This window comes from Podarcis filfolensis (assembly GCF_964270895.1).
Source record: "Podarcis filfolensis genome assembly, chromosome: 3".
NCBI lineage: Eukaryota > Metazoa > Chordata > Lepidosauria > Squamata > Lacertidae > Podarcis > Podarcis filfolensis.
This window is the reverse complement of record NC_139606.1, coordinates 24,782,568-24,806,356: the sequence shown is the minus strand read 5'-3', so window position 1 is coordinate 24,806,356 and position 23,789 is coordinate 24,782,568.

Genomic DNA, 23,789 nt, shown 5'->3' with positions numbered 1-23,789 from the left:
CTGTCAGTATCACTACTCTCACTTTGTTAACTGTACACTGTGTTCCGGGCAATCGATCTAACACAATACAGTGCCTACCGTTCAGAGGAACTGAAAACAAATGGAAAAACAAATGGGATTTCCTTTACTCTCCTCCCTAATTCATTTGCTTTAGTTAAAAGAAATGACATTAATGTGGCTTGTCAATTTAATCCCCCACTTTTTAAAATGAATGTACCTGCTCCACAAAGCCTGAACTTGGAAGTCAGAGAATTCAGCAGGCAATGTCCAAGAATTCCAGCTTATGCTTGCTGGCACTATGCTACGTCAGCTGTGTAGTACTGGTTGTTATCATACTGCCTTGTTATCAGACTGGGTGTTAATAGCAGAGGAAGGTTCCAAGCCATTATTTACCAGACACTCAGGCAAGCAAGAAAAATACTCCTATAAGTAAATTTCAGATCATTGTTATTCTTGGGGCTTTGAGACAGGAATGTGGTGATTGATAAATTAATAGTGAGGTCTATCTTTAGCCATTCTGCAAAATCCACTTTCTCTGCCAGCCCAGCAATCTCCAGCCAGATAGCAGTGCACATGTTAATGCTGCTCATTTCTCATAATTACGCATACATAACATTTTCTTCTTTCATGGTTTAAAGTGCCACGGCAAAGAGGATTAATGACAAACTGGCTTGGGAGTGGAGGGAGGCTTTGGCAGTAAGTAATTATACAAATGCAGTTGTAAAGCTTTTAAAGGCAATCATTGTGTAATATTGGCTTGTATGTTGCATGAGAAAAAAGCAAGAATTATTGTCACCGTATTAACTTCAATCCCTCTGGCCATGTAACCTAGATGGTGAGGCTATATATTGATCATTTGCAGAGCAGGTAATTGTCTACTCGTCCAACTAATTTCTCGTTCTCACAGAACACTGATGTGCGAAGGGGGTGGGAGAAAGAGAGAGGAGCAGGGAGAGAATGCTGTGAATATTGGTTTCTTTGCTTAGTTTAACTGTGCTGTAGCCTGAATCTCTAGTCTAGTGGGGCTAGTCTGAATAGGGCAGTTAAACACCTGATCTCCATGTACTTTGACACTTCATTGAACTGAATACCAAGCTATTAGAATGAGTCTTGAGTTCAGACAACATTAATTGACAAGAATGTAAGTCTTTCAAAGCGTTCCTGATTAAAATACAATACATGACCCAGGTTGTTCATAACGCTGTGTGTTCACTTCATCAGCAATACCATGGCCTGTTAAATAAGTAAGGCTGCATACACACTAACCTGTTTGTAGCAGGAAAATGTAGTTTTTCTTAATCTGGAATCGTTCATCCTCATCCTCAATGTGCTGCTTTCAATCTAGATTTAGTCTAAATTCTGCCATCCACAAGGGTTTGTGTGGTTACTTGATATACATTTGAAAACCATCTCCTTGATTGAGTTTTCTGTGCCTTTCCCTCCATGTCTATGCCTCAGGTGAACGAAGAAGGAAGTGGTGATTTCAATATTGGTATACACACAATGTCATTGGTCAGGTGTGAATATAGGGTATTCCCTCCTCCCCACCCCAATTTCTGGGACCAACTACATTTGTTCTCAAAGGAGCACACTGTGGAGTAATGCAGAATCCATTTGGATAGCAACTGGTGCCAGGAACAGGTCAGAAATAACTCACACAGCTTCAGTGAAGTTAACTCTTTATTCAAATAAACAAGGCAGCTCAGGAGACCAGGCCTAGAGAGTACAGCCACTCTTTCTGGTAGAACTTGACCCTGTTGCAAGGACTGAGGATGAGAAGAGCTTTGAGCCTGGCAGAGTGAAAGACTCATCAGGTGTTTGTGATAGAGGCACCCAGGACCTCCAGGATAGGTTGTGGGGGAAAGAAACCCTGCACAATGGGCACCAGTCTTTCACCACCACCACAAACAACAACAAAAACACCCCACTCTTCTAAAAAAGTAGCTTACCTTGTATTTCAAATAATATTTGTGCTAATGGGCTGACTTTACAAAGATCAGAATACATTGCCTTGTATGTACTTTTTGTAATCTGTTTAGAAGATATTTAATCTGCTACCTGGACTAGAAGAATGAGTCTTGACAAACTAATCTGGTTTTTCCTACTCTGACCTAAATTGGACACATTGCTAGGAAACAGAACAGGAGTAAAAGAAACCCTATTTACATTCATTTTGCATAAGCACAGCTTGCTTAGAGGATCGTGTTGTGCTAGAGAACAGTGACATGAAGGCATATGGGGAAATGATTAAAAAGGTCACACAGGCTATTTTTTACTATTTCTATGGCTTCTCTTCTGTAGACAATTTCCCAGTGACATGATGATTGTTGCAGCTCTGTGGCTTCGGCTGTAGCACTCTGAACTGACAGCTTAGTTTTGCACCAAAAGGAATGCTTATTATTTTATTTTATTTTTCCAAATTAACATTTCACAATTCACCAGAGATAGTTCTCAGAGAAGCCTTTCCTTTAATTAGTAAGAAACAGATCACCTAGGAGGCGTTTTAATGCCCAACTTGGGAATGAAATGACAGATTTTGAACACATTTTTGAGGTTTCATACTGCTTCCCACCTTCTCTCTTACTTTCTTTAACTTTGCGTGTCGAGGTCCCCAAGCCACCCCTCAAAATAAATTCACAATTCACACATAATTTTTGTTTAAGGTTTTTGGCATAATTTTGGCTACAACTTCATTAAAATACATAATCTGTGAGTGGTTGCTTAGGCGTTGGTTAAGACTATCTGTCCCCCCGCCTGGGACAGAACTGACTTTCCGAACTCCCTCAGAAGCCAGTGAAGGGAAAGCAATATTGGGGATCAGTTGAGCTGAGTGACAGGCCCTCACCGCTCACCCAACCTGCTCCCCAGGGCTTGCCGGCCCTGGTCCCATTTCAGGGATTGGACAAAATCCTGGCAAGCCCCTGGATTCCTTTAATGGAATTTCCTTCCACACCACCATTGGAGGGGCAGGCCCAGCCTATCCTTACCCCTCCTCCACCAATTTTTTTATAACCAATGCCTAACTGCAACCTTACAAGTTGTGACGAATTGCTAAGTAGTAGGCAAAAACCAAATGGCACCAGCCAATCAGCCAAATGGACAAAATTCCTACTAGGCCCCTGCCCCAATGGCAGACGACCCCATGACAGGCATAGCAAGGTCAACCGGAACTCAGGGTGGGCGGGCGGGTGATCCGATGCACTCAGCGAAAGAGAAAGCAAAAGCTGAGTGCCCCAATATTTAAAGCCTTTGGTCCCACCCACCACATTGCAACATGCAATTTGCCCCAGCAACCCGACCATCCAATCGTTGCCCCAGGCCAACTCACTTTTACCTGCCTGGCAACAGAGGGTTGGCTTGGCAAACCCCAACGCAACACATTCTCTCATTTCAGGGAGAACACGCTTTACCAAGTGATACAATGCTCAACATTGTGTAAAACAGGGGAGCCTTGTGTTGGACTCTACCTCCCATCATGTGCAGCAAGCATGGCCAATGGTCGAGTCTGAAAACAACTGGAGGTCCATATACATTCCTTCCCTGATCACTGGAAGAATCTTAATGTTATTATGTGAACAGCATTTCTCGTTGGAAGTGTTGGGATACAATTCAGCTTGTATTAAGGTTGGTGGGTTTGCACAGGGAGAGAGTAGACAGAAAGGAAAACATCTAAGCTTCCTAAACTGTCTCCCTGTCCTTTGCCTGTGTGGACCTTCATTCTAATGTATGACTGATGCTATTAGGCTTGCTGATCTAACTGTCTGCCTCCCCCTCTTCACACCCTTGCTTCTGAACCACAGAGAAGATAGGGAACACCTCTCTCTTGCTTTCCTCTCCTGCAGAGATCAAAGAGAGCAAGCATGGCTCATTTGGGTCTCCAGCCTAGTTAGGTAGAATAGGAACTCTTTGCTTTACAATATGTACTTCCTATAAGAAAACTTGGCTTTATAATTTTCATATTCAAAGTTGTGGCCATTGTTGTTTGCGATCTCACAATTGCTAAGCAAGTTAAACGACTTGGGGGAAAATTATAGTGAAATTCATACTTGTTTCCGTTAAGAAAGGTGAAGCTTTTCAGCAAGACATCCCATGTACTCAAAAGAAGAGGGCTTGATTTATGGAACTAAGAACAATCAGTGAATGTTAACAATGTAAATCATATCATAGTTGCAGCTACTGTTTCAGAAATTCCTGTATTTATTGATTGCTGTGGAATAGCATATAGTGTACCACTGAGGATCAGAGTTCTATTGTTCTGAGACAAGCACATACTGCCTGGACTAGGGTAATTCCTACAGAGCTTTTGTTCTATGAAAAGTATTATGCAGATTGCAAAATTTGTACTACTTTGAAATGGAAAGAAGGCAATTACAGTCTCTTAATATTCTTGTACTCGAGAATTGGGAGCTCTTATTCAACACCTTAGCCAACAACCAACACTTGGGGGATTTAAGTTGCAACTCTTCCTCTTCAGTAGCTGAAGAATAAGACCTTTCATTTCTTCTTGCGTGACTTGTTAGGTTTCTTCACTGTTGCTTTTTGTATTATGAATATTATATTTGCCTTTCAGAAAATCTTTCTGGATTTGTCAAAATTTTTGTTGATTATATTTCTACTCTTTGAAAAAAGAGGAATGTAATGCATGGGTAGATAATAAGCTTATTTGTTGAGCTCTCTCTCACACACATACACATACACATACACATACACATACACATACACATACACTCACTCTGCTGGCCATGGTTCTTATAAATTTGGGATTAGACATTCTTTCTAATGTTATAAAGAAAGCTTATATTAACAACATCCCCTAGATGCTGATGTTGGTGTCCTGCATGTACACATCAAACAGCCTCAACTTCCTGAAGCCCAGGCTAACTGCAACAATGCTACTAGACACAATGTTGTGTGCACCCTCTGAATATAGCAGCCTTCTTTATATTCATGTTATTTTTATAACTGAGAGTTTCTTTTTTTTATAATATTTTTATTCAAGAATTTTTTCCATATAAACATAACATACATAAACATACAAAGACAAAAACAAAACAAAAAAACATGTACCATTTCATATCCTAATTTCTTATACCTTTCTTCCCCGACTTCCTCATGCCTCCCTTTTCTGTATTCCAAATTCTTATCGATTACTCAGCAAATCTTCCCTTATTTTAATTTAGATTTAAACTAATCTTCCTTATTCTCCTTGTCTTAACCATTGCTAATAGTAACCATTTACTTTCCAGTCCAACATCATTCTAACTTTCATTAACTTTGTGATATTTCTTTAAATAGTCCTTGAATTTTTTCCATTCTTCTTGTGCTGCTTCTCTTCCCTGGTTTCGGATTCTGCTCGTCATTTCTGCCAAGCCCATGTAGTCTATCACCTTCATCTGCCATTCTTCCAGTGTGGGTAGCTCTTGCGTCTTCCAGTACTTCGCAATAAGTATTCTAGCTGCTGTTGTAGCATACATAAAGAAAGTTATATCCGTCTTTAACACCCCTTGGCCGACAATACCCAAGAGAAAGGCCTCTGGTTTCTTGGGGAAAGTATATTTAAATACCTTTTTAAGTTCATTATAGATCATTTCCCAGAATGCCTTAATCTTCGGGCAAGTCCACCAAAGATGAAAAAATGTACCTTCAGTTTCTTTACATTTCCAACATTTATTATCAGGCAAATGGTAAATCTTTGCAAGCTTGACTGGGGTTATGTACCACCTATATATCATTTTCATAATATTTTCTCTTAAGGCATTACATGCCGTAAATTTCATCCCGGTGGTCCACAACTTTTCCCAATCAGCAAACAAAATATTATGACCAATGTCCTGAGCCCATTTAATCATGGCTGATTTAACCGTTTCATCTTGTGTATTCCATTTCAGCAGCAAATTGTACATTTTTGACAAATTCTTAGTACTGGGTTCTAACAGTTCTGTCTCCAATTTTGATTTTTCCACCTGGAAGCCAATTTTACTGTCTAACTGAGAGTTTCAATGTCAACATTTTACTGGCTTAAGTAATGTAAGCACCACACATGGTCATGCTTTCGTTTGCTACAATAATTTGAAAGCATGCATAAATAAATGATAGCACACAGTCAACTAAAAAGAGTAATCTGTTGCCCTTTAATTGCCAGAGTGATGTGTGGAACTGCATGCCAATGTGACTTTGTCATTCTCCAGTTTCCCTTCCTCTATGGCCATGTACACAAAGTTGTGACAGAAAATAAAATATTACAGGTTTATTGTCATGCTCTTGCTCCAGGCTCAAGCTATACTCTATGGTAATTCTTAAGCCATAATGCTGAAATATGTACCTTCGATACACCTGGGCCACTTCAGCCCTTCAGTAAAAGCTGGAATAATGTTGAAGAGAGAAAGAAAAAATGGTGCAAACGTTTTTCATCTTATTCACCGTATTTGGGTGCTGATAGCTTCACAAAGCATTCTGTTGTAGGAATCATTTCCCACCAAATAAAAAGAATGTTCTCATTCTGCTTGCAATTGTACATATTTGTGGCTTATTAAAATGGAATATACAGATGCAAATTTTATTCTTCCCAGTTGGCAGGACAACATGCATAATGCATTATCAGTTCAACACCCAATTAATGCCATCATTTATAACTCATTGGAAAGAGACAATGCTAACAAGTTATTAAGCTTTGAACCAACAATAAATTGCCTAAGGTATAACTGAAAATGAAATAAATGCATCAAAAATACTAACTAGCTATCTGTAAATAAGCATTGTATCAAATACAATGGCTTTGAAATGGAAAAGAGTCTGCCGGGCCAAGCATGGCACAGTCTGGAAGAAAACAACTGCCTCACCGGTAAAGATTGCTTGTGCCTGGAGACCAAGAGGCTAAGCTTAGTTCCAGTAATTTGTTAACGAAACTACATTTGGATTAAAAGTACCTGCTGGAAACAGATCCTGGTTTTGTCCAATGCAAAGTGAAAATGAACAAATACGTTCATTCTGTGTAGCAAGGTATGCTTCCGCACCTTTGGGCAGTTGACACAATAACAACCATGTGCAAGGTGCTGATTGGCTGCTAAAGATGCTTGGCACTTCCAATGTGGCTGGAGAGAGTGCAAAGTTTCAGAACCACAGCAAGCCAGGTGACATAGTTATTAGGCATCCACAGGAGCAGTACTGCAGATACAATATGACAACTCAGAGGGCACCATCTATGTCCATGTCTAGACAATTGTCGGATTAGTGGGCACGATGTTTTCATGATGCTTTACTTTGAATATGGGCACGATGCATTTGAGGTACAGTGGTACCTCAGGTTAAGTACTTAATTCGTTCCGGAGGTCCATACTTAACCTGAAACTGTTCTTAACCTGAAGCACCACTTTAGCTAATGGGGCCTCCTGCTGCCGCCGTGCCACCGGAGCACGATTTCTGTTTTCATCCTGAAGCAAAGTTCTTAACCTGAAGCACTATTTCTGGGTTAGCGGAGTCTGTAACCTGAAGCGTATGTAACCCGAGGTACCACTGTATTCAAAAACTCGCTGCATATCAAACACATCTAGACAGATGGTGTTGAATATCCTTCTTAGCCAAATGTGCCCTACTTTCCCCTTTTCTGTTGCTCCAGAATAAATGGCTGGTCTTTGCCATCTAACTCGTGTCTGGCTGCACGGAAGGTGGGGACAAATGGCTTTTCAAGGCACTTGTTTTTATAATCTAGATTTGCAAGCTTCTTGGTGATGGCTTGTGTGAAAAAGTCTTTGTCTTCAATGACATTTGCTGAAAGATTACAGTGTTAACTCTTATCTTTTCAGCTAACTGACCCAATCTATTTTTCCTTTTTTAATTTTATTTTACTGCAACTGCTACTATTTTCATATGTAAACAGCACTGTGGCATGCACTGTGTTCTTTCTTGTAACCAACCCTGTGTGGTAGGATTGTTCCCATTTAATAGCTGAGTAGCTATGGCTGTGAGAGGCTGGTTCAGTGATAGGATTGCTTGAGGATTTTAAATAATAATAATAATACCTTTACTGTCATTTTACAGCCTGTTTACAATGAAATTAAACGAGCCTCCCTCCCCCCCACAAACACTCAATCTCTTATCGAACAACACACCACTTCGCAAGTCATTTCGCTATGTTATTTTTCATTCAACAGCCTAACAGCCCACGGATAGAAGCTATTTTTTAGCCTGTTGGTACGGCTGATTATACTTCTATATCTCCTGCCCGAGGGTAGAAGATTAAAGAGGTGATGGCCGGGGTGTGAGTCATCCCTGAAAATTTTCCTCACTCTCCTAAGGCAACGATCCCTTGCGAGGTCATCTAGCAGACTCAAGGGGCAGCCCATGATATCATGTGCTGTATTCATCACCCTCTGTAGATACTTGGTCTGCAACTGGTGTGTTTTGTGCTTCCTAGACAAAGGTGTGGATCAGAATTCAGGTTTTGGCCTTTCCCTGAATTTTGTAATCCAGCTCTCGGCTAAAGAAAGGATACCAGAATGCTATTAAAAATGTGTATTTGAGGTTAAAATGTATACATTCCACTTATAAAGGATAAAATACCTTGTTTGGAGTCAAAGGCATGCAAAATAGTATTTTGTGATGAAAAATGTACAAAAATAATGCCAATTTTCATTCAGCTTTAAAAATCCACAGGCTGATGCAGAAACAGGATGCCGTGGGTGAACAGGATGAATGAACACCTGTGAAACTGACATGAATTAGGGATAGATTGATTTGTCCATCCATCCTCAGTGAAGGCCACTTAACAGTCTAATGCAGAGGTGGAACTAATGCTAGATCTCTTAGATCCAAGTTCAACTCTATACCCATTGAAGTACACCAAGTTTCATTTTGTGTTCCTCCCACCATTTCTTTTCCTGAATAAATTTGCATTCCGTGTGGGATACTACTGAAAGCCGCAGTGCAACATTTCCAAAGAATGTGCATGAATATGCAATCCAAAAGGCCAGGTGTTCTTTTAATTGCCTCATTATTCTTGTAAAATGGAAGTCTCTTTTAAAACTTAATTTGATACATACCAAGCCAATGGATGTGCAAAAATCTGGCCTGTAGTTGGCTGCAGTTTAACAGCTAGGTTCAAATGTCCAATCAGTGTTTGTGTAACACATTCGACTCTGTTACAGTCTCTGAGCTGATAAACCTGTAATCATTTTGATCTTCTCTGCATTCAGGGAGAGTTTTCCAATCTCTTTAGATCTATTCAGTCCTTAAGGATGAGAGTTTCCCTGAGACCATCTGTTTCCTTGTTTGCCAAAGCATTCCAAATTCCTTGGCAAAATCCCTGGAATAACAACTGCTAATATGCTTCTGTAGTGGTCCCAACAACATAAATGTGGCCCAAATCTAATTTTCATCCTTAATCTGATTACGATAGGTCCATCCACTGAATTATAATTCTTAATGTCAAAAACAGGGGGTAGCAAGAGTTAGGGGTAGGTGAGAAATTTAATTCAGAGCACATTTAAAGGTGAACTTGCAAACCAAAACACAGCCTTCCTTTGAAATTCCCACCTCAAACAATTTTGCAGTGTCGTTTTAAGACATGTAATGTGTCCAGAGATGCATATCCTTGGGTGAAGTGTGCATATATTAAAGAAAATGTACAAAACAACGATGACAACAACAACAACAAATTATTATTTATACCTCACTCATCTGGCCAGGCCTCCCCAGCCACTCTGGGTGGCTTTCAACAGGATATTAAAAACACAATAAAACATCATACATTAAGAACTTCCCTAAACACGGCTGCCTTCAGATATCTTCTAAAAGTCAGATAGTTGTTTATGTCCTTGACATCTGGTTGGAGGGCGTTCCACAGGGTGGGCACCACTACCGAGAAGGCCCTTTGTGTATGGGGGAATTGCTTTGCAACGATGTGTATTACAGAAAAAAAATGCATACAAAATCTATATATTATATTTGGGAAAATTCTCAATAACATGCTGGTGAAATTTCACAAGAACTTTATTCCCCCCTCCAAACACATGTGGACATATGTAGACCTCAATTCAAGGTCAGAAAAATGAGAAATTGGAACCAGTAGATTCACCTATCCCTAGCAAGAACAGGTGAATCCAAGTAACATGCATCCAGCAAAGAAAAAGAAGAAACTTAACACAGCTTTCCACTTTCCAAACTGTGGGAAGGAATTTCCACAGGCTTAGACATTAAATGGTCATGCTGAGCAAGCTCATCAACCAGCCATCACTTTCCTCTAACATGCTATCAAGGATGCAAAAATGGTCCTTTCTTCACTTGACGCCACACAATAATCGACCTGTTAGAATTGGCATGCTAAATCAAATAGGAGAGATATGACCACATGCACTGCATTTAGTTGCCATCTATGGGACTTACGAGTCATGTCCCCAATGGGTCTACTCTGAGTATTAGTAAGTTGGCTACAACCCTATATTTTTTAAAGCTATATTCAATGGAATCTTATTTTTGTTTTATAGGAACTTAATGTATAACAGAGGTGAATGAAGAAAGGCATGCAGGAAGCAAACAGAGGAATAATTATATCTTTGAACAGATGCCTAATGAATTTAGCAGTTGATTTAACTAGATTTTTTTTAAAACCCAGTTTGTTAGGAAATGTGTTTCATGTTCAGAATAACTTGGAAAGAGGTAGCCATGCTTCTCTTTTTTCAGCAAACAGACTGACAGTTTTGCGACATCTTTAAGAATATTTAGTGTAGTGTAACCTATTGTAAGCCAGAGCTTCCAATGTCATATAATGAAAAGGTCACAGTTGCTTAATAGATTTATATAACCCATAAATGCAGAGTGTGTTTGTGTGTGTGTTTACAAAGTGAGGCCAAAGGACCAAGCAATGTGAGGAAGTATTCTGTAGAACAAAAATGAAAAGAAGATCCACACAAAGAAGTCGAAAATCCAGTTAGTGTTGGTGCAACCAGTTCCCAACTGGTAATGATGACTTAACAAAACAAGATGCATTGTGTACAATAAGACCTATAGAGGGTGAGTTTCTAAAATGGAGCATTTTAAAATGAACTACCCATTCATAGTTCCTGTTTAATGTGAAATTTCAATTTAGCATCTTCCTGCAAAAGACTCTCTTTTCATTGACCTACGGAAAGTTTTCTGCTGTTACAGAATGCTTGTTGGTTTATGATGCCTCATTTTGCACTATTTTGTACAAACACGGGAACTAGCCTCTGCAACAAACCCAGTGCCAACTCTCATTTCTACTCAATCAATGCTATCATGGGACACAACAAATCAGTTGTACTAATGAGAGCTTATTTGCTGGCTCTTCTTCCATGATGTGTCTGCAGTGCCATTCTGCCATTTACATTGGCCAGACTTCATCTTGATGAATAGTTGCTGGACTTCATCTGCAACTCTGCCTCATTTAGATCTGTGCAATTTGTGATTCACCAACCAGTTATTATTATTTATTATTACTGACAACCCTTACTTTTGCAATACTAGAATCTCTCTGAATCTCTCTCTCTCTCTCTCTCTCTCTCTCTCTCTCTCTCTCTCTCTCTCTCCACTTTCTCTCCCTTCCCCCCTCTTGTGGGATTGGACCAAGGTTCACCTACCCCAGTATTCTTTGATAGAGTCCCATAAATAAGAGGATACTAACTAAATACTCCACCAAAATAGATTAGTGATCTATCACAATCTACTTTCTGCCCAAAAATATATACAGTGAGGTCAAAGGGGCTGTAGACCTGTAAAACATAACAGTCCTCTTATCAGAGGTCTAGCAGAATCTGTTCCCATTAATCGTTACAACACAAATAATTCTACTTCAAAATTAACCTCTTAAAATCCAAATGATTCAATATGCTACTTATACAGGTTTGAAGGCTACAGTTGGAGTGGGTTTCTAAAAGCAAAAGCAAAAAACCCAAACTCCAAGCCAATGTTAGCTTCTTCTACTTTTTGAAACCATCAATAGCACCAATTATTTTCTAGTAACTGCAAATCCTTGCCTCCAGTGCTAAAACAGCATTAGAAAGAACATACGGTACGTACCCACACAATTCTTGTTAAAATATTCTGGGAAAGGAAGATAAAAGTTATGCACAAACAAGTTATGTTTTGGCATGAAGCATTACGTAAAATAATTGTTATACAATGTCATGTTAGTTTCATTTTTATTTGAGCAGCCATCAATAGATTTGACAAAAGAGGACCAAAAAATAAATAAATTGTAGCTGAATTTGTTAAAGGAATTGACAAAACCACTATAAGCAAACTTTTAAATATATATATACACAGCCTTGAATGTTTTACAAAGCTGTCTATATTTTTGCTTTGTTCAGAAACAGACCGCTAGAACTCTCTCTCTCTCTCTCTCTCCCCCCCCCTTTCTCTCTCTCTCTCTCTCTCTCTCTCTCTCTCTCTCTCTCTCTCTCTTCCACAAATCGTTAATGGCATACTACTTCAGTTAGTTGGAAACGAGATGAATTGCGTACACTATGGAATCAATTCACCCATCTACTGTTACCTTAAAATTCATTTAGACCCCTAAGAATCACTTGTATTGGGCTAATTGGTTTATATAGTACTGAGCTATAAGGAAGAAAACATTTCTTAAGTAGTAGGAACATACTGGCCTCTAAGGCAACGTGCCAAACGCCATATGCAATTCCTTAGGGAACTTGGATTCAGTAAACGGTGCTTTCATAAAAGGCCTATAAGAAGGTACAAACCGTCTGAACCAGGGAAAGACCATCTGTGCCATCACTTCTGCCACTACTGGTTTATCTTATCTGTTTACAAGATTCACTTCACACAATTTAGATACAAGTGTATCTCTTCATTTCACTCATGATTTGTTTGTGAACAGTTATTCATTTAAGATTCTATGATTTAAAAGTGAGTGTCCAAATTTTGCTTCTTAGGGTCCTCCAAGTCCCAAGTTTTCTATCCCTGTCAGAGACCACCTTCACCAAGTTGGCCTCAGGTACTCTTCTCATTACTAGCCTATTTTCTGTTATGTAGCTCTTACTACCAGTGTTGGATTGCCAAATAGGCAGAGTAGGCACTGGTCCGTGGACCCCACGCTTTTTAGGAGCCCCTCAAAAATGGATCAAAATAATATTGATTTGATCTTCAAAGAAAATTACAATCAAGCTTCCTTAGTTCAGTATGAGCCCCCCCCCCCTGAGCTTTAGACTGCTTAGGAGTCTCCACAGGGTTTAATCCAGCACTGCTTACCACCTGCAGACCCTAACATTTTCTCTTGCATACTGGTTTCCTTTCCTCACCCGTCTACTTTTCCCTTTCTCTCTCCTGGGCTTACTTTTTTATTCATATCAAACAACACTGTGGGTGAGCCCTATATGTAAAGAGTATATTAGATGTATATGTTAAAACTATATTTGGATAAAATGAGTTCCAAGGCCGCCCTCCCATAACAAGATGGTAAGCTCCTTGTTTTTGGAATCATAAACCTTCTTTGTTCCATTGCAAATTCTGCCAGAGTTTGGCAATGCAGCTACAGTTGTGTTGCAGCTTAGTTCTTTTCTCATATATGTTCTTGTGCTATGTCAATACATATTTTGACCCTGTGAGCCCATATATTCTAGTTTTATTTAAAAATTCTGTAAATGAGAAATTTAGTTCACACACACCTGTTGTTATTACAGCTGGAATGCCCTGAACATGGCTTCTGTGTTATATCCACTGAAGGAAATGTGGCATAACCTTTTCACTTTGAGAATAAATCTCTCTCTCTAACATGTCTTAATAGATGTGGAGTGTGATTCTCATCCTGTTTACTTAGACATAAATTCCACTCAGTTCACTGGAACTTATTCTATTGTTATGCAGCTCTGCCATAATAATTTCCTCTTTGATTATGTGTTAACAGGAGAGAGAAAAATGGAAGAAAATGCCGAAGAGTAGATTCTGCCTCCTACTTTAAACGGGGGGGGGGGGGAGTCATTCCTCCTGGAGAATAAGGATGACATGATGCTTCTGTCTACAAAATATTTGTGCTTCCTTGTAGTCTGTATAATATTTTTTTTAAAAAAAACTTGTCATAGAAATGGGGAGATAAAATGTTATAGATTGATAACCTCTAAATATATCCGACAATCCAGTTAGGGTTCTTTTGATAGATGACAAGGTCCTTGAATTCAGCATGGGACTATTAGTCTGTAATATATTGGCTTTTTCCTAGTTGGTTCTTTCTCAATTGGGTGGGGTAAGGGAATCAATATTTATCATCTGCCACTTGAAATCTAATGTAGAACAAGATCAGATACAATAGTTCTTTTTAGACTCTATATACTTCTTAATAAGTGGAAACTCCAGTGAGAATGAAAGTAGTCTCCAGGGACTAGAGGAAGCAGAATAAGTCACTTCAAGCAACTGAGCCCAGTCTGTGAGTTTATTATCCTTAGTGCTTTGGGATTCAGCAATTCCTCGTTCCACAGGTTCATGCAAATATTTGCATTGATTGTCATTCCTATACATCCAGTGCTTGGAATGAACTAGTTTGGTGTAAAGCAATTCACTGGTTAAGTTCAGAAATATCTAAACTACTCTTGAAAGTAGTTCTCCCAAACTGCCAGGTGAACGGAACATGAATTAAGTTCATCTCAGTGTAAAATGTCTAACAATTTCTCATGCGTCTTCAACTTCATTTTCTCTCTCTGCCTTGGGACTTTCAGCTTAAAGACCATAATGTATGGGGGAAATAAATCAAACCATTCACATTCCACTGTGTGTGTGGTTTGATAAATATCTCATGGAATCATGGAATTGGAAGGGACCCCCTTTTTCTTAGTCTTATGTATATTTTATACTTCAGCTTGTGACATTCTGAATGCCCTGCCTTGCTGCTGGTTACAGTATGAAGGAGGAGGAGGAAGGAGGGAGGCTCAGTACGGTGTGGGCACAGCAGCAGGAACACTGGATTGGCTCCACTGCTGCACCCACACCACACAGAATTCCCAGCAGCCTCGCTCTCTCCTCCTTCACCAGCAGTGGCTCACAACATCAAAAAGCCAGCTAAGCAATGCCACCCTGCCGGTAACACACTGCTGCTGTCTACCAATATCCCCACAGTCCCTCCTCAGGTCCAGGATCTGGTCCCAGCCAGGAGAAGAAAGAGGCCAGGGGGAAGACTACAGGAATGCAAGCTGCAAGTGGGAAGATATGCTCAGCCCCGCCATCTTGTAGAGCCTGAGAATCACATCCTCCACTCCCTGCTTTATATGTCATGGGGGTAGCCCTTCATTGAATGCAGAGGGTCTGGCACCCATCATATCTAGTTTAATCCCAATGCTCACAGAATGTTTTTGTGAATGCAGGTTCCACTAACTTTGGTGGGGTTCTCTCCTCCATAGCCAGGGTTGTGGTTTCAGCTTCTCTTTGACTAATCCAACCCAACCAATGGAAATCATGTCACCAGACAGAAAACGGGGGGGGGGGTGAACCACCCCCTTCTGAATATGTGTAAACAGAGATATTTGCACACCCTCCCTAAACATGGAGCACAGGGATGCCTTACATATAACTGCCTGTCCATTGCTCAAGATTGTTTTAGGCATCTTTGCTGCTTTTGCTTTGTCTGTTATTGCTCTGAGGGAAATGACTGCTGTTGCCTCATAATTAATTCCTAGGAGTCAACTAAAATTACACTGGTCTGAGGTAGCCAACTGCCCTCTCTTTATCATTGGAATGGAGGACTGAATAAGGACCCCAGAGGGAAATTTCTATTATCTTTATTATCTCAGGGAAACATCATTCACAGTTAATAAGTCTGTAAGTGATTCCAGGTGGGTTATTTACTGTTTAATAAATGCTTTCATTAGGGACATTCTATAAACCTTGCTTATTAGTACAGAATAATCCTTTGAAGAAAGGCTGGAAATCATTGCTGCTTCAAGTGAGAGAGAGGGAGGAAAAAATCTATTCTAGGCAAACTGAAGTCAAGGGCATCCCAGAATACTTCTCACTGCGACACGAGGGAAACACAGACAACTGTGTTTTCAAGGGGTGAGTGAATTTCCTCTTCCCTGTCCCATAGTTTTGCTCTCCCCCTCGTTGGACTCTGCCAGCTCTCAGTGCCGGATTACCAAATAGGCCAGCTGGGCCCCACAACAATGGATCAAAATAATATTGATTTGATCTTGCAAGAAGATTACAATAAAGCTTTCTTAGTTCAATGTGAGCCCCCCAAGATTTCAACTGCCTAGGTGCCTCCACAGAGTTTAATCTGGCACTGCCTGGTCTGATGTGGTAAGTCTGAAGATTTTCACATAGATGCCAGTTCAGACAAGCAAATACCCCACATGTGATTTTACGATCTCAGAAATAAAGCTATGAGTGGTTCCTGAGAAGGAAGCCTAAGCTACACATGTAGGGAAGATGTGTGGGTACTGTTGACCTGCAACTTCCTGGTAAACATAGCAATAAAATAAAAAAAACCCAAGATAACATGTCATTATTGAGGCCTCGGCTTGTCAATTTACCAGATCTTTATGAAAACTAATAGCTAAATCATGCCTTCACTGTCATTTGTTGCACAACATACCCCATCTCCCACAATAGCTAATTTGGCTTCCCATACTCTCTCTCTCCATTTCTGAAGGGATCTTAAGATGCTGAGACAACACTTGAAGTCCTATGGATGAGAGAATTCATCTCAACATCCCTATAGTCAGTCTTCTGGCAATCAGCAAAACTCGTTATCAATTAAAAATCACAGAGTGCCTGTCTTGAAATGAGACTGTGCAAACTTGATTGAGAATATGACTGGTTCCTGAACTCACCCAAGGAAATAAAGGAAATAAATTCACTCTTAAAAAATTGTAACTCTTATTAGTACTACGGCTGTGCTGGCTGTCCACATCAGCTCCCTGTGAATTCAATAAGAACTGCAAAAGCTAGTTCCCCCCCGCTCTCTCAATCAGACCTAGGGGTTATATAGCTGTGCTGACAAGAGCCATTTTCTTTAAGCAGAGTAAACAAGCAACACATAAATCTGAAAATTATATTTGCTGTGGGAGGTATTGGGAGTACACCTACTCAGACCTTTAAGCGCTGGTTTATAAAATATAAATGCTGTGTATTAATAGCAGGGACTGCTTTGAAATGTTAAACATCAAGAAACAGTAAGTTTGACAAATGGTGCTGGCTTGTTAGGATGGGGGTTCATTATTAATCTGACCACGGTTTTATGAGTGTGTGGGATTTTGTATCATTTGTACAAATTCTTAAAGGGTTATGATTTTCTAATATCATACAAAGATAAAATAAAAATAAAAGGAAAGTATTTAATGCTTACTTTTATGTCTAAAAATCTCTCTGGTGATTAAAATGAAAGGCATGAAACCATGCAGCATGATAAATCTTCTCTATTTCATTTATGTTTCATTTTATGTCGCACGGCTTATCAGCAATATTTAAACAGCTAGATGCCTAGTACCACAGTTCACTTTGATTATTAGTTATTGGTATCAAAACCAAGCAATATTTAATGTGTGCTTTGGGGGAGGGGGAGCAGATCGTAAAAATGAGACACTGACCTCTGCAGAGCAGGGATGAGGAACCAGTGGCAACTACAGAGGTTGCTGGACTCCAACTCCCATCATTCCTGTCAGTGGGTATGCTTGCTGGGGCTTATGGGAATTGCAGTCTAAGAACATCAGCAAGGCCAGAGGTTCGCCACCTCTGCTGTAGAGCCACCTAGCTAGCTCTGATGTCTCAGATTGATTCATATTAATATAGTCTCACCAACAACAGCTATTAAAAGAGGACCATGATCAGTTGTTGTTCCAATCTAAAGCCACTTGCTGAAGCCTATCAGGCACAGAAGGTTGTCCATCTTGCTTCCCACCCACCAACTACCACATCATTGTCTTGTTCACAGGCTGTGATGGTTCTTGTGGGAACAGGGCTACAAACGGGGGCAACACAAGGTGTGAGCTTTCCAATGTTGGTAATCGTTCTTCAGCTTCAATATGTTTCCCAACATGCTGCAGCGCAACTGCATTGCCCCTACTCAGATTGTTTTTTCAAGACTATGCCCAAGGAGTGTGATTGGTGTTGCTGCCAGGACCACAAAACCACCAGCAAATAAAGGAGACTGGTTTGGGGGGGGGGACCCCTTTCCAAAACTGTTACCTTCAAGCCAAAAAAGTACTGAAGACATTGACTGGCCATATCATAGCTGAAAAGCCTGTGTGTGCAGCTTGTCTTCAGAGATGGTTACCCTTTCACTAACCCCTGGTTCACTATTTACCAGGAGCAAAAAAGGCGAGACCGCCAGGAGGTTGGGACGGTGCAAACACAATGGCAGGAATGCTGGATTGGCTCCGCTGCTGCGTTTGCACTGCACCAATCACCCTGCCTCCTCGCCTCTCCCACCGCCTCAGTAAGCAACTGCAACCCACCTGTCAAAAAGCTAACACTGCAGCTGTACCCAGTCTGGAAAACCATTTCTGCCCCTGTTATTTCTGCCTCTCAAAAAAACAATATGTTTGTTTGCTGCTTCTACAGAAGGTAGGCAGCGTCGTGCTTCTGAGCCACTGTAATGGTCTTGTGTTTGTATGCAATGTTAGTTTGCTTGTGATGGCAGCCCAACGCTATGAATCATTTATTATTACGTTTTTATCCCATCTTTCCTCCAGGTACCACAAAGTGGCATCCATGGTTCTCCACACACACACACCCTGGCACCACCACCATTGTATCCTTGCTGCAACTCAAGCTGAGAGGGAATGACTGGCCCAAAGTCACCCTTGAACCCTTGTCCTCCATGTCCTAGTCTGGCACTCTAACCACACTGGTTCATGATATTGTACAGATGGTAAAACCTACACACCTATTTGTCAATACAATTGCACAAAATCAGAGGTCTCGGCCTTCAAATGAGCCTGCAACCCTCTGCCTGCAAATGCAAGCAAAGAGTAATTTATCTAGGGAGACCCACCCCACATGTACAAAATATCATGCAAATAGATTGGCTTCCACCATTGGAATAAATGAAAAACATATTTCACATAGGGGAGCTTTGTGTGCCATGAAAACTCTGCTTTAATGGACAACAAACTGCATGTTGTTCAATTGTTTGTTGCTTGTATTTTCAGCTTTCTTTTAAAACAAGAATTTTAAGTCACAAAAATAGATTGATAGATCACTGCAGTCCTTGCTTATTTCATGATTCTCAACATCGCTGAGGTAGGAACCCTCTCATCCTACATCCTACTAAAGTCTCTGAGACCTACACAGCTTCCTCTAATAGTCAGAACCAGCCCTGGTTGCCAGGCTACGACATTGCGCAAGTACTGTTTGAGCTGCAGCAGATGAAGCAAATCTTAAAGACAAAACTGGGAAAAGCAAGGAAATATTAAATTGTCTGACTAAATTGTTGCTTTGCTTATACAGAATTGTGAAGGAAACATTTTGGTGAATAATGAATAATGGTGAATAATGAATAATGCTTTCTGCATGTGACAGGTGAATCTGTTCTACAGCTAAGAGGATGCATCTCTGTCAAAGACAAAGAATTTGAAACTAATACCAAATACATCTCAATTTTTTATTTGAACAACTGAATATATGAATGTTTTAGTTTACTACTTTTATGACCTTGCTTGAAATGTCAAGCTGGAGGTCTCTTTTCTATGAGCTACAATTCTCATGTGTTTTCTGGAAGCAGAAACAACTGAATCACATACACGCTACTGTAAACAAACAGTCATGGTGGGTGCCATTGTCGTGTAGCTAGCTGCAAAACACTTCCTCCCATATAATTTTATTGATCAGCGGTGATATCAGTAGCTACAGACTATGCAAATTCACATTTTACTTCTTCTTATAAAAGCAGTGCTTGTGTATGCCTCCAAGAGAAAAGCAAAAAATCAGGGGCATGTTAAAAATGGACATACTGATGCAATGATGTGTTGGAGGCATAGGCACAATGAGGCATGCAGGCATACACCTTCTTGTGCAGAGTAGTTTGCCTTTTAAGATCCCAAGACCTCCCCCAGTAAATAAAGACACAATTGACACAGAATTTAGTTTGTTATTGGCATAATTTTGGCGACAGCTTTATTGATTACAGATTGTGAGTGGTTTGCTTAGGCATTGGTTCCTGACTAGCTGCACCTGACCTCAGCAGGGCAGCACTGACGCCTGGACTCCGGCAGACATCAGTAAGGGAAGACATCCTAGGGGGGCATTGAACCAGGTTCAAACTCAAGCTCATATTGTCAGTACGGGTAAACATCATGGGGCAGCAATAGTCCAGGATCAGACTCAAGCTCACCCCAAATGCTCCCAGGGCCTCTGGCGTGGCCTTAACCCCTGGAAGGGGATTGGACAAAAGCAAGGCGAGCCCCTGAATTCCTTTAATGGAAAACCCTAGCATTGGAGGGGCGGGCACAGCCTATCCACATCCTCCACCGCCATTGAACCAATGCCTAACCACCAAACCTTACAAAGTTGTGATGATTTGCTACTCGGCAGGTGAAACCCTAGTGGCACCAGCCAATCAGCCAAATGGAAAAATTCCTACTGGGCCCCTGTCCCAAGAACAGACGACCCACGACGGCATAGCAAGGTCATGATGAACCCTAAATATAGGGAGAGTGGGTGGGTGATCCAGTGCACGAAGCAAAAAAGAGGAAGCTCAATGCAACGTGCAGCGGTATATATGGGTCCTTTGGTTAATGCATGAAATGATCCCATCGATCCCAGCGACTGAGGGACCACCAATCGGGTTGTTGTGGCTATCCAATCGCTCCCACCCACAACAGCAGTGAGGTCAGTCTTGATGATCTCACCACAACGCGTGCTCTCTGGGAGGAGGACATTTAAGAAAGTTAATTCCATGGTTGTTTTCTGTTCTGAATGCTCATGAATGGTTCGGACAGGAGGACCTCTTGCATATCTATTGGGGCAGCAACGTATCTGTACTGAAGACTTAAAACTGGATTGATGCTCATTCCCTTTCCATTCTGAGATTCTACAAGGCACTACAAACCTCCAACAGAGATTTCACATAATCAAACTACAGTGGTGCCTCGCAAGACGAAAAGAATCCGTTCTGCGAGTCTCTTCGTCTAGCGGTTTTTTCGTCTTGCAAAGCAAGCCCATTGACGGATTAGCGGATAAGCGGATAAGCGGCTTAGCAGCTTAGAAAAAGGGGTGGAAAGGAAAAAAAACCCACAGGAACTCGCAAGACATTTTCGTCTTGCAAAGCAAGCCCATAGGAGATTCGTTTTGCGAAGCACCTCCAAAACGGAAAACTCTTTCGTCTAGCGAGTTTTCCGTCTTGCGAGGCATTCGTCTTGCGGGGCACCACTGTACAATTTTGAGGATTCATTGAGGAAAGTGACAATTAAAGTTGCTCTCAAAGTAGATGATAGATAGATAGATAAATAGATAGCTATACAGATAGATAGATATAGATGATAGTTAGATACCTTCCAACATTTATCCAATGAAAACATAGACATGCTATTCCATTATTATTATTATTATTATTATTATTATTATTATTATTATTATTACCTAGCCCATCTGACTGTGTTGCCCAGTCACTCTGGGCGGCTTCCAACATACATAAAAACATAATAAAACATTAAACATATTTTTTAAAAAAAAAAACTTCTGCTCCATTGTTCTTCCAATGAAAACCATTAAGAAGATGATAGGACAGTAGCAATGTGGACCCAGGTTGAATCAATCTCAAATGAACTTCTTTGAGACAAGCCTATTATGCCCCAAAAGCAGTGTTGATATCATTTTTAATTTTTTAAAAAATCCTCACAATGTCATGCACCCAGCAGCTTGTCAGCACTGAGAATTCCCCTTACCGCTGAGAGATTTACCTGCAACGGAGAAAGGCTTATCAATATTCATCAATTCCCCTTTCAAGAACTCTAGAATGTGGAAGAATGGCTGTTACAGTGTTTGCCAAGGAGTTTATTATCAGGAGTGAAATAAAGGTTGCTGCAAGCCTAGGTCTCCCATATGTGAATGATACACGGCTGCTATTACTTATAAGGAGACATTGCCAACTATCTCAGTAATATGAACTGAAGGCCAGTTGTATCGCCATGCAATGCATACTGATGAATATGATCAGTGTACCAAGGCAATTTACTAGATTAATTAAGTAAGCGGGTGTGTATTTTGTGACAAATACTTACGCAACATTTGTACTGGTGTTGCTGAGGACGCAGGTATTCCTATCTCAAAGTTGCAGACTTAAGCCTTAAACAGGTAGGAAATTCTGATATAGAGCGGTCAGAGAGTTGGGCTAAGACCTAGGAGGTAAAGGTAAAGGGACCCCTGACCATTAGGTCCAGTTGCAGACAACTCTGGGGTTGTGGCACTCATCTCACTTTACTGGCTGAGGGAGCCAGCGTTTGTCCACAGACAGCTTCCAGGTCATGTGGCCAGCATGACAAAGCCGCTTCTGGCGAACCAGAGCAGTGCAATGGAAACGCTGTTTACCTTCCCACCGGAGCAGTACCTATTTATCTACTTGCACTTTGACATGCTTTTGAATTGGTAGGTTGGCCTAGGAGACCAGAGTTCAAATCCCCAATGGTGATGGAGGAACTTGCATGCTTACTGCTGCTGCCCATGTATATGGCTTTGATGCTGCAGCTATCTGATGATTCATATGCATGTGAGTTCTCACTTTGCGTGGTGTAATCATTCTTAACTAAGGTTCCGTGTGTCCCCCACCTCACCACCCTCTACTCAAATTAATTATCCCGATTACTTTTGGTTCAAGCCTATGCAACTTGACTTTTGCAGAGGATTTGATTGAGAACTGTGGTTCAACAGGTGAACAGATAATTTGCAGACTGTCTCACAGAGTTACAGGATTTCTTTTTTGCAAAATTTGGCAAAGGCAACAAAGAATGAAATGAAATAAACTATGCTATAAAATAGCATTGATGTGTGCATTTAAAATAATTTTCAAGAGGAAAAATTGGAAATGTGTAATGTGTTTACTTTGAGGAAAGGCGGGGAGCATTTTCCTTTTCATTCCCCTTTCCTGGCCAAATTGTGTGGTTATCTTATTTTCATTCAAGCTCCTATTTTCATTCAACACACCTTATTCAAGAGTAAACTTAAGATTGAATTTGTTTCTCTGCAAAATACCTCAGCCTCTATGCACTTCAGCAACAGTCAAACCTTACAAATCATTCTGAAATTTGGAGCCGGCTGCTTATTACAGGAGTTATGTGGTATATTCTGAATATGTGAGTTGATGGTGGGGGCGGATATCGTAAGAGTTTTATATGAACAGAATGAAAATTGCAGGCTATATACCTAACAGAAAGTTGCACTTGGTTTCCTGACTTTAATAAATGAAATCTTGATGGTGTGAAGTTGATTGTTATTCTAGTCACCATTGTCCTTGTTGATTTTAGCTGGGGCTCTCTTCTGCTGTCAAGACCAGTTTATATTCAAGTGTGTCATAAGATCTAGTGACAAGTGCAAGCAGCATTTGAGATATCAGCAGCATAATACAGTTTAAGCAAGCAGTGACCTTGATTGAAGATTTGTCACCCTCCCTATTTATTAATTTCCTTACCTATTATCTCCCAAAGTTTAAAGTAAACTAGGAACTGAAAAGGCATTGTTTCAAGAGGTATTTTTTTAAAAAAAAGAAGAAGAAGATGCAGAACAAAGCATAGCTAGTGTATGGAATTGCAAGATTTAGGTTAAACCAATGAAGTATTATTCAGGGCTAAGGGTGCCAGCTATGTCCTGTTGATTTTAATTGAGCCAGAATGCAGCTTGAA